Consider the following 15,061-nt stretch of genomic DNA (forward strand, 5'->3'; position numbering starts at 1 on the left):
CTCTGAGCTCCAATGCTAGGGCAGCAGCTCAAAAGGTACCAGGGACATATGAGGAGAAACTGAATTGTCTGGCTTCAGGGGGAGGGCTGGAGGGGCAGCTTTCTCCCAGACAGAACTGTTGGTTGGAACAGCCATTGTTTTTTTGTTAAGACCTCCCTCCGCACAGGGTACAGATGGAGGTGGGCACCATATCTGAGTCTCCAACAATCTGACTAACACTGTTTGCTCTATCCTGGTGATTCCCTGAGATCCTACCCGACTCAACTTGCAGGTCCACCCAAGCCAATTTCAGTGGCTTTTCCATACAAATAGTCTGTCTTGGCTAAAGCTGCAGACTTTCCTAAAATCTCTCAAAGGTTTACAAGCCCCAAACAAGCAGCATCTGGCCTTGGCCTGCCCTATACCTCTTGCTAAGTAGCCCTAATCCCAGTACTAGCAGCAGTCAGCCTTAGTTTGCAGCTTAGCCTCTCTCAGGCACCTCCAAGCTCAGGACACAAACTGGCTGACCTTTCCCTGCAACAGAAATTTTGCAGGCCAGAAGGGATTGGCACAAAATATTCAAAATGATGAAAATCAAGGACCTACAACCAAGATTACCCTACCCAGCAAAGCTATTACTTAGAATCAAGGGACAGATAAAAGAGCTTCCCAGATAAAAAGCTAAAGGAGTTCATAACCAGCAAACCAGTATTATAATAAATGTTAAAAGGGTTTTTTTAAGAAGAAGAAGAAGAAAGGCTACAACCATGCCACCCTGAACGTGCCCAATCTCTTCTGATCTTGGAAACTAAGTAGGGTCGGGCCCGGTTAGTAATTGGATGGGAGACCACGTTGGAATACCAGGTGCTGTAGGCATTTAAAAAAAAAAAAAAAGGAAAGAAAAAGAAAAAAACATGAATAATAAAAATTTAATAACTACATATCTATCAAAAATTACTTTAAATGTAAATGGATTAAATGCTCAAATCAAAAGATATAGGGTGGCTGAATGGATAAGAAATCAAGACTATTACATATGCTGCCTACAAGAGATTCACTTCAGATCGAAAGACACACACAGAATGAAAATAAAGGGATGGAAAAATATGTTTCATGAAAAAGAAAACAAAACAAAACAAAAAAGCTGGGGTAGAATTACTTACATCAGACAAAATAGACTTAAAACAAAGGCTATAACAAAAGATAAAGAAAGACCCAGTAATTCTAATTCTGAGTATTTATCCAAAGAAATCCCAAACACTAATTCAAAAAGACATATACATATCACAGTCAAACCACAAATTAAATTATTGAATATTAAAGTTTTAAATAAAAATTAAAAAAAAGACATATACATCCATATGTTCATTGCAGCATTATTTATAATAGCCAGTATATGGAAGCAACCTAAGTGTCTATCAAGAGATAAATAGATAAAGAAGAAGTGGTACATATATGCAATGGAACATTACCCAACCATAAAAAAGAATGAAATCTTTCCATCTGCAACAACATGGATAGACCTAGAGGGTATTATGCTGAGTAAAATAAGTCAGACAGAGAAAGACAAATGCCATATGGTTTCACTTATATATGGAATCAAAAAACAAACAAAACAGAAACAAACTCATAGATACAGAGAACATTTTGATGGTTGCCAAATGGGAGGGGAGTTTGGGGGATGGGTGGAGAGGGCGAAGGGATTAAGAGGTACAAATTGGTAGTTACAAAATAATCATGAGGATGTAAAGTACAGCATAGGGAATATAGTCAATAATATTGTAATAACTATGGTGTCAGGTGGGTACTAGATTTATTGGGGTAATCATTTCGTAAGTTATATAAATGTCTAACCATTACACTGTACACCTGAAACTAATATAATATTGTATGTCAACTGTAGTTGAAAAATAAAAAATTGAAAAGATCTTATAGCTTAATGGAGAGATGGAAATCTGGAAAAAAAAAAAAGGTCATCACAGGGTCTGAAAAGTGTTATAATAGAAATAGAGAATATATACAAATAAGAATCTGACCTAGTAGAGGTTCTTAAGAAACTCATCAAATGAATACATAAATATGTCATACTTAGCAAATCTGTTTGTAAATTAGGGCTCCAGAAGTTCTTTAAATGTGCTTGAAAATTTTCTTTTCTTATTCCTTGTGAATGTTACCCTATCTTGCTTACTGCTTTGGTTGGCTATTGCTTTGTAACAAATTACCACAAAATGTAGTGACTTAAAGCAATAGCATTTATTATCTCACATTCTCTGTGGGTGAGGAATCTGGGTGTGGTTTGGATTTTCAAAGACTGCAAGGTATTGGCTGGAGCTATAGTCATCTCAAGGCTTAATTGGGGGTGGATCTGTTTGCAAGCTCACTCAAGTGGTTGTTCACAGGATTCAGTTGCTCCCTTGGTCTCTTGCCATGTGGGCTCTCCACAGGGCAGCTCACTTATGGCAGCTGACATCCCTCTGAGTGAATGGGAGGGCAAGAGAGAGACACTGAGTGAAAAAACTTCAGTGATAGTCTTTTATAGCCTAATCTTGGCAGTGACATCCCATAACTTTTGCCATGTTTTATTTATTAGAAACAAGTCACTAAGTCCAGCTCACACTCAAAAGGAGGGGATTACACAAGAGCAGTCTCACTCTGTCTCCTCCTGACCCCACTCTGTGGACCAATGGAGCTGCTCTCCTCACGGCCACTCAGCAACATCCTTGTCACTAAGTTCCATGAGCGCTGTGTAGAGTTCTTGCTTGGGCTCCTTGTGCAGTGGACTCTGTGCAGCCCCCCTTCTACTGGCCTTGGAGAGAGCATCCTCTTTGGTCTCCTCTTTCCTTTCTAACACTTCCTTCCCTCTTTGCCTCCTCTGCCTGTGTCTTAGAACATGGTTTTCCCAGGGCTCTTGCTAGGCGTAATCTCTTCTTACTCACTATCTGGGCCGATACTCTGGATCCTAGTTCCAGCTTTGTCCTAAGGTTCTTAGTGATCTTGTGAATTACTTAAACTCTCTGGGCTTCAGTTTCTGTATCTTCAAAAGAAATTTCCTCCATCTTGGCACTACTGACGTTTGAGTCAGACAATTCTTTGTCATGGGAGATTGTTCTGTGCATTGTAGGATGTCTAGTAGCATCCCTGAATACCAGTAGCACATCTCAGTTGCGACAACCAAGAACGTCTCCAAATATCGCCAAGTGCTCCTTGGTGGGGTCAATATTCTCCTGTTGAGAACTCCTGTTGAAGAGGAGTATTCATTTGCTTCAACAAAGTGACACAGACTGGGGCTTAAATAGCAGAAATTCATTATCTCACAGTTCTGGAGTCTTCTAGAAGTACAAGATCAAGGTGTCAGCAAGATTGTTCCTTCTGAGGACTCTGATAGAACATCTAGTTTATACTTCTCTTCTAGTTTCTGGTGGTTTGCTGGCAATCTTTGGCATTCCTTGGCTGATCTCTGACTTCATGTTCACATGGTATTCTTCCTGTGTGTGTAACAGTGTCCAAATCTCCCCTTTTTATAATGACACTAGTCATATTAAATTAGGGGCCCACCCTACTCCAGTGTGACCTCAACTTAACTACTTACATCTGCAATTACCCTTTTTCCAAAAAAGGTTGCATTCTGAGGTACTGGGAGTTAAGACTTTATATAAATTTGTTGGTGGTGGGGAGAGACACAATTCAACCCATAAACCATCTCTTGTATCCCTTGTGAGCTCTAGCATTCTATAATCCTAGTAAAAAGAAAGGGAATGTTGGTCTTTGTGGACCCCAAAGTAGATTCAGATTCTTTCTCCTGAGTCTCTTCTTGCACCAACCACATTGGGCAACCCATTCCTTTTGACTTCAGACAAATTTCAGAGGAAGCGATGAGGGAATGAGAATTTCAATACAGCTAGTTTGTGGTCTCTGGCAGATAGGAATGACAAAGACTTCAAGGAATGTAATGGGCCACCCTTATAAGGCTCATCTCCTGTCCTTGTGATCCTGTAAATACACACCATGAAATTAACAATATGGTATAATCTGCATAGTTACAGAAATTGTTATTTTGGAATTCCTCAGTGACCCCATTATAAAAAAGATGTTGCTACAGCTCTGCCCAACCTGTCCAAAGAGACAGTTTCCGGAATAATTGATGAGCAACTTGGTTGAGACACCAACCAGCAGTTTGGGTGGCTGCCCATTATGCTTATTTACTTACCTCTCTTTCTCTCTGCTTAGTCTGCTAGGGACTGACCCCAGGACATGCTGACAAAACACCTTCAGGGGTCCTGGTAGCTCTTATGCCAACATGAGCCTCAGACTCAAAGTAGTTATTGTAGAAGGGGCCACAATCTCCCCAAACCATGAGGCTTTTTTCAAGTAGATCTCCAGTTTTATAGAGTTCCAGCAGCTCCTGCTCAGATGTTAAGGGCATCAGGACATCAGATCTACTGCTGCGGTGTTTTGTAAATATAGGAGCTCCCAAAATAGAGTAGCAGCTTTCCCCATACCCCTATTCTGCTAAGCTTGCCGCCTCTATTCAGTGAATGGTGTTCCGAAGGAATTCGAGCCATGATGCTCTCATAGCCATGTCTTGGAGGATGTAAGACAAAACACTTCTGCTATTACATTCTGAAGTATGCAGTTGAGCAATTATTTAAGCAGTTTAAGTTGGAAATAATGGTGTTTTTGCCCTGAGTTGCCTGGAGAGTGACCAAGTCCTCAGCTCTCCACCCTCTGTTGCCTTTTTATAAACCAGAACACAGGTAGCATTTCAGGGGAGTAGAGAGGCAGATGTTCAAAAGGGTGGCCCAGACATCAGGTGCTGGCACTGTTCACGAGAGTAGACATTAACTGAGGGTTCCAGCAGTTCCTGACAACATGAGGGAGGAAGTAGGACTTGCAGAATCTTTCTGAGGAGATAACTAGGAAATGGCAAAAGGGCCCTGTCTAGTCTAAAGCAGAAGGAGAGAGAGAAACAAAAGCCTGATGGATATAAGAGATAGTGTGAAGGAAAGTGGGCACTCTGGAAGTCTCTGGAGTCCACTGCCCCTCTCTACTCCTTGCCAATGTATACCAGGCTTCTTCTGACATTCACATGCCCCGAATGGTCTCCACCCATTTTAGAGTTACAGGAACTGAGAACCACAGAAGGCCACTGGCCCAGAGTTACACCTAGTTAGCAACAGAGCTTAGCCTAGAATCCCATCTGACTGGCCCAGCATTCTTAGGCATTTCTTAAAAAGCAAAGAGGCAAAGCCAAGAGAAAAGAAAGAACTACTGAGAGGAATGGGGTGAAGAGGGCACCAATGATGATTTCTGTGGTTACCCCCATTCTTCCTGTGGTGAACTTTTTTGAGAACCTACCACCTATGCTCCCAGTCCTGTGCTAGTCACTGCGGAAGACGCTGAAGATGGTTTTGATTCCTAAGGTGCATAAACTGTCACTGGGGAGGTAAAAAGGTTGAACCAGTTAGAAGACAATATTACCAATAGTTAGCCAACAGGTATTTATTATGGTCCTACTATACATGAGGTATACTCTGGCTCTCAGAGTGCAACAGCGAACCAGACAGAATACCAGCCTTCAAAGACCTTCTATTCCAGAGAGGGGCGATGCTCCAGAAACCCATGGACAGCAATACATCAGTAAGACAGGGCCACACACGAGAAGTCCTATGAAGACAAACGAGGGCAATGTGGTAGAGTTGGGGTGGAGAGGCTCTCTCTGCAAAGGTGATGTTTGAACTGAGGCCTGAACAGTGAGAAGAAGGAAGCCAGTGTGAGGAGCCAGGGAAAGCATTCTAAGGAGGAGGAAGAGCTGGTGCCAAGGCTCTGGGGTGTGCACAGGCACGTCTGAGAGTGGGGTACACATATAGATAGAGAATATGTGGGCGAGTGTGGGGGAAATGAGGCCCAAGGAACATCAGGGGCTAAAATGTATAGAGTCTTATAGGATTTGGAATTGCTTTATTTTTCCATTTTATTTATTTATTTAGTTTTTAGGCGTGGCAACCCTTGGTTGACCTCACAGATTGCAAGGACCTCATCATCTTACAATCTATTATTATTATTATTATCATCATTTATTTATTTATTTATTAAAAATTTTTTACGCTTACGGCACCTGGTCTTCCTAGGTGGTCTCCCATCCAAGTACTAACCAGGCCCAACCCTGCTTAGCTTCTGAGATCAGACAGGATTGGGCTTGTTCAGGGTAGCATGGCTGTAGACTGGATTTCTTTTGATGGAGGTTTTAAGGAGGGAAAGAAGAGTTGTGATTTAAACTCTAGGAAGATTCTCTGGCCACTGTGTGGAGGATGAATGACAATGAATGGAGCTGGAAGTGTATTTGAGAAACTGTTGCAGGTGAGAGATGAAGTGGCTAGAACCAGGGTTTTAGCAGTAAGAATGGTAGGAAGCAATCAAAATGGCAATATATTTTGAAAATTGAGCTAATAGGACCAATTGATGGATTTGTTTTGTAGTTTCCCTACTGCTATGCTATTGACTGGGGTGGGGAGAGCTGAGGGGAGCATGTTGGGGAGGATCATGGAACTACTCTGTTTGGGCCACATGACATTTGAGATACCTTTAAAATATCTGTATCATTCAGAGTTTAACCAGAGAAGCAGAACCGCTAGAATATAATATATATGTATATCTATATTCAAAGTGGGTATCCTGCAGAAGTTGGAGTCCTTTGTTCAGGAGGTAAACACACACCCAACTCATGATTCAGAGCAGCTGAAGGAAGATCCAGGGGAAGGTAAAGCAGTTGCAGGCCCTCCTTGTTGCTTTACGCTAAGAAGTGAGTTGACAGATTGAGAACAATACCTGTGAGTTACAGCACAGTTGCTGGTTTCGTTCCACCCTCCGAAATCTCTCAAGAAGCTTTTCTGAGGCCCACCTTAACTGAATCCTGGAAAATGTAGTTCAGTCTAGTCTAGACAATACGTTACAAAGCCACCACAATATCCACGTGGAGCTGTTGAGTGACTAGTTGGAAATATGAGTCTGGAGCTCAAGGAAGAAGTCCAGGTTAGAGGCAGGCATTTGGCAGTCATCATAAAGCTGTGGAACTAGCTAAAATCATATAGGGAGGGAATGTGGACAGAGGATGAAAAGAACAAAAGACAGATCCCTGAGGTACTTCAGCATTTAGAGGTTTGTTAGAGAAGGAAGAATCACCAAAGGAGAGTGAGAAGAAGTCAGTGAGGCGTGAGGAGAACTGAGGAAGTAGATGGCACAGAGGTCTCGGGGAGAAAGGAAGAGGAAGCAGTCAACCACACCAAACGCCTCTGAAAACTCAAGTAGGATGACGACCATGTCGATACGACCCTGCAAAGGAATACTCTGCAAAGTGCTTCTGAGGATGGCATCTGCTATGGCCTGAATGTTTAAGCCCCCCCCCAAATTCCTATGTTGATATCCTAACCCCCCAAAATTAGGAAGTATTAGGTATTAGGAGGTGGGGCCTTTGGAAGTGCATAAGTCATGAGGTAGAGTCTCATGAATGGGATTAGTGCCTTACGAAAGAGGCTCAGGAGAGGAGGCGCCTACTCCCTTCCACCATGTGAGGACACGGAGAGGAGGCGCCTGCCGTGAGCCAGGAAGAGGGCCTTCCCCAGAAGGGAACCACGCTGGCGCCATGATCTCAGACTCCCCGGCCTCCGGAACTGCGGGAAGTAGGTTTCTGTTGTTTATGGGCTATCCAGTCTGTGGTATTTTCTTATAGTAGCCCGAAGGGACTAAGACACCATCTAAGTATACAGTAGTGAATAAAGGGATCATGGGTAGTTAGGAGTGAGAAGGATCGATCCCCACTGGTCAGTGAGTTACTGGGGAGGACCTCGGAAACTAGCTGATGTTTGAGAAGAACTCTGAGGGTCAGGTGGAATGAAAACATCTGCGATCAGTGGAACCTGCAGGGGCTTGTTCATCTCTAAATAGTTTCAAGAGCCACTTAAAAGTCGCAAATCCCTAACCATTTTCCAACAACCCACACAGAGACCTCTCAGCCTTCTATGCACATCTAAGAATAGGCCCCTTGGCTCAGTTGGCCTGAAATTCTTGCTTTTTGCGTCAAAACACTTGGCCACTATTTTCAGGCTGACACTCCCTTCTACAAATGAGAAGAGGTGCCACTGCTCATTGGAAGTATTCTCACTTGTTTGCTGTTGGCAAAGGAATGTGTCAGAACCCGGACAGCTAGTCAAAGAGTGCGCTCAGAGGAGTCACTTGGGTTCTCTGCCTGTGGCGGAATCTTGATTTCAGAGGCTCAAGAATAGACAGAAGCAAGATTAAATTTTTTTTTTTAAAGAACTTGTTTATTTAACGTCCACGCAATCCGGAAATCTCCAAAGGGCCTTTTCAAACAAAAGGAATCCTCACTTACGAATGTGGAAACACCACTAATTGTCAGAGCAGCCCACTTCTGCACCACAGAAGACTGTATGAGAGAGAAGAAAGCAGACCCAGCCTTTCTTGTTATAAATGTCATTGGATGTATTTTGGAAAATAAATTTAGCACACTTTAAAATTCTATTTAAGAATATTGGTTTTTGAAGGACTTACAATAAACAGCCAGAATGGCTGTTTCAAGATCAGTAGTCAAAAGGATTGTTTAGTTCTAAATCAGATCTGTGTTTTCTGATTTCTAGAATTGCTAAAGGAGTTGGGGTAGGGGGATCCCCATGATCATTGCTACTTGAAGGTCTCTTTGTGACTTTTGTGGGCCTTGGCACTTTTGCCTTAGTGGGCCCCTTCCTCCATCAAAAAATTTAAAATTCTCTTTTACAATTGCATTAATACAAAATGACTATATTAAGATTATAAGTTAAAACATTTTCCTTAACCTAAACGTTCATTTTTTCTAAAAAGAAATTAAAACATTTTTTGTGGGCCCCATGTTAGTTTTTTATTGCTGCTGTAACAAATTACCAGAAACTTAGCAGTTTAAAACACAAATTTATTACCTTACGATTCTGAAGGCCAGAAGTCCAAAATCCATCTCATTGGACTGAAATGAAGGTGTTGGCAGGTTTGGTTCCTCTGGGAGGCAACTAGGGGAGAATTCGTTTTTGCCTTTTTGACCTTCCAGAGGTTGCCCACATTCCTTTGCTTATAGCCCCTTCTTCCACCTTCAAAGCCAGCACATTAACATCTTCACATCTCTCTGAACACTGCTTCCGTGATCGCATCTCCTTCTCTAACCCTTCCTCTCTTGCCTCCCTCTTATAGGGAGCCTGCTGATTATTTTGGATCTATGCAGATAAGCCAGAATAATTTCTCCATCTCAAGATCCTTAACGTAATCACATCCGCAAAGTCCCTTTTGCTATGTAATGTTCTCAGGTTCTGGGAATTAAAATGTGGCCATCTTGGAGAAGGGGCATTATTCAGTCTCTCACAGTCCCTGAAAGCATTGTGGGACCCAGACACTCTGCCTACTGTGACTAATGAATACGTTGGTCTTGACTCAAAGTGCCAGTCTAGGAGTTTGCGCCGGAATGTAAAATGCACTGCTTCCTTTATTCATTGCAAGAAAGTCTTGCTATGAAAAAACCGTGCTAGCGACACAGTCTGTTTACGCGCTGGTGCAAGCTCCTCGTCTCCTAGAAAACCAGTAACAGCAGACTGACAGAACTGCAGCAAGTCGATGAGGTCTGATTAAATAGCTATAGGAATCTTTCCTTTATTTTACTTGTCCCCTTTATTTGTGTTGGTTTGGGCTATTGTAAGGTACTCCTGTGAGCATACTCTGTCTTCTCCAAAGCAGATTGTTTTGGTGATAATTCAGAGCGCTGAGGAGCGGGCCTGGTCTCTGGTCATGCAGGGTGGAGAGGCACCCTGCAGTGTGGGTTCCACTGAGGCTCGTTGAATGACTGGGTGAGTCCATGAATGAATGAATAAATGAATTCAAGTTAATTGATTTCAAATGTTGAGTGACTCTGGGCCTACCAAGTCAGCGGTCCGTTTACGAGTTGGTTCACAATGGTCTCTTTAAAGAGAGTAAACAAATAAGAAGCCCTGAGCAGACGCCTTAGAAGCCACACGTGTGGGGGAGGGCGAACTCAGTCACGTGGTGTAGAGTCCTCCACGTCGTGGGGCCAAAGCCAGGGTCCTTGCAGCTCCATCGCCTCCTGGGTTCCTTCTCCACGAGCATGAAAAAGGGCTCGCCAGATTCCGGAGGAAAGCGGTGGCGGCCTGAAATGCGGGGGCGAGTGGGGAGAAGAGAGGCGATGGCGGTGGTGGCAGCTGCGGCGGCGGCGAAGGCCCGAAGAACATGTAATTTCCTTCTCACTTCACTCAGCCCTCTCCATCTGACGTGGCAGGTGTGCTGAGAAGGAACGGTGTGTGAATCGATTTGGAGAGGATCAGTGACACGGCAGCGAGCCAGGGCCGCGCCCCGAGCCATTGATCGCCTCCGAATCAATTTGCACACCGCTCCCACTTAGGTCACCTGCCATTTCAGACAGGGAAGGGAACAGTGAAGTGAGAAGGAAATTATTCTGGGAAGTCTGGGGATCTTCTCTCAAGAATATGGGGGTCAGCCTTCAGCTGCCCTCGTATCTGCAGCCTTCGGAGGGGACAACGCTCCCAGCCCAGGCCCCTCTCGGTCTTGCTAACCCTGGCCCTGAAGGGAGGAGAGGCGTGAAGACTGTAGCAAAATGGGGCCACTCAGAAAATCTATCAGCCCTGAGCTCACCTCTGGGGTTTGGGCTGCCACAGTCATATCCTATGAGCTATTTCAGAAAACCCAAATTGCCAACAGTAATAATCTCTCCGCCGCGGGACTGGTTTTCATTTGTGCCTCTCAATGCACTTTACAATTAATTCTCACCAACCTCTGCCTCCCACGAGCCAGGAGCCCAAGGGGAGTGCAAGGCAAGGCTTGGAAGCCTCACGGCTCCTCTACTGAGAGGGCAAAGGGCTTCCCCACTGAGAAGGAACGCAAGGAGGCCCAAGTCTTCCTCAAGGAGCCAACGACAGCAACCTTTTCTGAGAGGAGAGACGCGAAGGTGATGCAGCCGTGGTTAAGGAGCTGGAGGGGGCCCCTGACTCTTGATATGTTCAATCAGTGTGAGCTGAGGCATCTTATCCAGTTCCCGAGTCCGAAGACCTGACCAGTAAATGATATCCAAGGACACCATCCATCCAAACACTGATTGTGCTGTGGAAATGCTGTCTTCTCGGGAAGGGTGGGGTCCACTGACACTCTTGTTAGGTTACAGGGATTCCAATAAAACAAAATGGTAGGTGATACCCTGCCTCTAAGTGCTCAGTGCAGTGTGGGATGCTGAGTAGTTACTCAAGAAATGAAACTGAATCTGAATCCACTGCATGCTGACTGGTCTCTTTTCCTAAGTGATGCTTAGATTATAAGCACATTCTTGTTGACTGGGCAGATTTTCCAGGGAGTGAGCTCCTTGCTGTCACTCATTCATTTTGTCTACCCCATCAGGAGCATCAAGGCAGGTCCCAGAGAGACCTTGTGGAAGGAGTAGAGAATGTGGAAGGATGCACCCACTCTGAGTTCTAGAGAGAAAACAGGAAAACCAGCTCACACAGCTTATGCCCCATGCAGATCTTAGATACACCTGTAGTGCCTTTTCCCTCACTGTGAAAAAAAATGCTGGTCATGTTCTCACTGTCCTGCCAAGCACCTCCTGCCTGTGCTTCGGAGATTTGTCAGAGCTCCAGGAGAGGGATGGGGATTAGCATTTGCATTTTTGAAACCTGTATCTGGAGAATGAAAATAAAGCAGTAGAGACTGTGACTCAAGAAGCTCTCACTTACCTACTCCCCAAATCAGATCACCTGTTCCAAGCAAGTTGGTGACAGCATTCCTGAATGCCCACTGCCCATACCCAGCCACATACAATGCTCACCTCTCCCTTCCTCTCCCCCTTTCTCTCTCCCTCTATTTCTCCCTCTCTCTCTTGCACTCTTGCATGTGGTGCACACACACACTCACTCATGCTCCCCTCTTCTCATCCCAAGGCTATGTCTTCCCAGCCCAGCAGGGCTCTCTCCTGGGTGAGGCCTTCCCAGGCTCTCTGCTTTCCCCACCCTCAAGACTCTAGCTGTCCCCAGTCAGCATGCAGACTCAGTCTTCTTTATGATCAGGAGGGACTATTCCAGGCCTCAGGGCCTGCCCTGCTGCCCATACTCCTTCCAGCCCAACCTCAGGGATGATTCTCCTGTCCCATCATTTTCTGTGATCCCACAGAGCACTTTTAGGGTAAATAAAGAACAAGTTTAGAGTTCAGTTCAACAAAGCTGAATCAGACACCGCAAAGAGGATGATGGTATGATCCCCACCCGGAGGAGCTTTGCTGCTTTGGGACATATGCTTTGGCTCCTTGGCCAGAGCTAATGTTCTCAGGGCCAGGCATGACTGGGTCCATCTCATAAGGCCCAATTCTGCAAATATGTCACAGTACAGGCGGTAGCTATTGGAAGTAGCTTAACTGTAACCAATTATCATTTGGTAAGTGGCCTTGTAGGTTAAATTGGTTGAAATCCATGCTGGAAGATGGGATTGGATGTTAAAGAGAGACAACAGGGTTGAAAGGAGACAGAGTGTCATTTCTGATAGCTTCAACTCTACTCCTATATTCAAAAGTAAGCCAGAGAGTAAATGGTCCTTTTCTGCTTTTCTTCCCTGGGCGAGCATTTTCTGAGGCAAAAGCCATGTAAGGAGTTTGGGCAACAAAGTGAGAACAGCAAACACATTTTGCATCCTAAGACTGCAAGAGCCTTATCTGCTGAACAAGGTTGCTCAAGCTCCCAAGCAGCATAGGAAATGTGGGTTAAATCTGTTTCTGGGACTTGTTGGACTCTCTGTATAGACTTGGGGTCCCAGGAGAGCAGGGACCTAGCATGTTTATGTACTTTTCTCTCACTTATGTACTTTGGCTCCAGCAACATTTGCACATGATACATACCACAGACACATTTTATTACATATATCTTTAAATTTTAGATGTTTTACTTTGAACAGGAAATATGTGCACATGGTATAAAAATATAAAGAATCACCACTACTCACACTAGACACGAGGGTCCCTTAGGTCACCAGGTCAAGTACTATAACCAATTTCTTTTGCAACGATCCAGAGATATTCCATGCATATGCAAGCAGCTATATTAGTAAATATTCTAGATTGTGGCTATGTGGACAAGTATGTCTACTTCTACTTTTTCTGCTGGCATTGGCTTAGTTGCCTTTATTAGAAGCGGTAATATGTTTTCGTAACACAGAGCAGACATAATGGAACCAACCGTGGCAGTTAAAGCAGTGGACTCTGCGATGACACCTCCGTCCGCCGAAGATTCCGGCCAAGCTTGATGGTGCCGGCTGCGCAAGGGTCGCGCCGCGCCTACGGGGGCGCAGTGCCAGGCTCCGGCCGCACGATGGCGCCCGCTTCCTGCGGACTCAGCCTTCGGTGGCGGCGCAGACAAAGGCGAGCGCTCGGCCTCCCCCCGCCGCCCCAACCCCCCGGGGCCGCGGAGGCGGCGGGCGCCCCGGGTGGCCGCGGCCGCCCCTGCGCGTGAGTCCAGCAGCTGCCGCCCGAGCCTTTGTCCTGCCCGGCCCGCCCTTGTGCTAAAGGACGGGGCGAGAGGACGCTGGGCGCAGGCGGTGTCAGCAGGGCATGCCCCATCACCACCGAATTCCTACCCAGCTCCCACCCATACCCCAAAGCTCGGCCCCACGCGACCTTGGGTTACCGGCAAGGAGCTGGGTGCGCCGGAGCGGGAACAGCCCCCAATCGTTTGCCCAGGAAGCTTCCCTCCTCTTTTACCCCTTCGCAAAGAATTTACCCCAGAATTCCGCACTGAGGAGGCTTTTCACCATTGCCCTGATTCCCACATTGAAATGCTAGAGGGCCTGGGTGTCACGTCTGCAGAGAAGACGCTGGCATTTAGATTTGAGAGGAAACTAGTGAGCTGCTGGGCCTGGCTCTCCCAAGCTGTTCTCTACGGAGCCCAGGAAACGTCTCTTCCGCGATCCAATAGAACTTTCTGTGATGGTGGAAATGTTCTCTATCTTCACTGTGCACCATTAGCCACATGTAACTGCTGAGTTCTTGGAGTGTGGCTGAAGAACTGAATTCTTAGTTGTATTTAATTTTAATGAACTTTAAGTAGCCGCATGTGCTCGCATGTGTATAGGTCCGTGGTTACTCTCTTGGTCCATGCAGATTTAACAGCTCAAGTGCATCTGGGCAGTTGTGTACATAGTTATGTTAACAGCAGAATTTTATAAAGATTCACATAAAGCGTGGAGCATGTGCCTGTTGCACCTAAAAAGATGCCTAGAAATAGCTGGTGGGGAGAAAGAAGTGGTGTCAGCTGAGTTTATTTTAGCTGGGGAGGTGGGTATAGGGGATGAGCTTTGTGCAGGGTTGGGTGGCATAGGAAAAGGTAAAGAAAAAATGAGTCGTTATGTCTTGCTACTCTTGCAAATGGGACTGGCCCAGTTTTAATCTGTGTGTAGAAAAAATCTGGGGGCATAATTTCCATCATATCTTAAGTGATTATGTATACATATCACACATGCCAGGCTTCTTGGGACAAGATAATCAAACCCAGAAACAACCTTGACAGAACTTGGGTTCTTCTGAGGTTCTGTGTGCTTATGAGAAGGCCTAGAGGAGACCCGCATCTGCATCACTGGCTGGTGGGGGTGGGGTTATGTCACTGCTGTCTTCCCTGGATGTGTGATAAATATTAAGCAAAGACAATATTATTTTGGGTTAGGAGGGCGTCTATCTGTGGGATGCAAGACAATCATGGGTAGGAAAACCAGAGGATTAGAAGTGTTCCTTCGTGGGCCAGAATGTCTTAGGTGGTAAGCCGACTTCTCGCCCATCATCAGAGCATATTTATATATAAAATCCACATGTTACCTGCAGCAGGAATCAGCAAGATTCTGGTACCTCAAGACTGACTAATCACCTGTCTCCTCCAAGAATTTAACCAATCAAAAACGTCTACTTATTTTTATTGAAGATAAATATGTACACTTGTGTAGGTTCCCTGGTCTAGTTTATTGAATGTTTTCAATAAGCAATTCAATTTTGTGA

The 15,061-nt window shown here is 45.0% G+C and overlaps 2 pseudogenes; one reads left to right on the forward strand and one right to left on the reverse strand.

The window, feature by feature from the left end:
* The first annotated feature begins 736 nt into the window (after positions 1 to 736).
* Positions 737 to 855, forward strand: LOC120622335 (uncharacterized; annotated as a pseudogene).
* A 5,227-nt stretch (positions 856 to 6,082) lies between these two features.
* LOC120622450 (uncharacterized) lies at positions 6,083 to 6,201 on the reverse strand (annotated as a pseudogene).
* Positions 6,202 to 15,061: the final 8,860 nt, after the last annotated feature.

This window comes from Pteropus medius, unplaced genomic scaffold (assembly GCF_902729225.1).
Source record: "Pteropus medius unplaced genomic scaffold, Ma_sr-lr_union100, whole genome shotgun sequence".
Taxonomy (NCBI): domain Eukaryota; kingdom Metazoa; phylum Chordata; class Mammalia; order Chiroptera; family Pteropodidae; genus Pteropus; species Pteropus medius.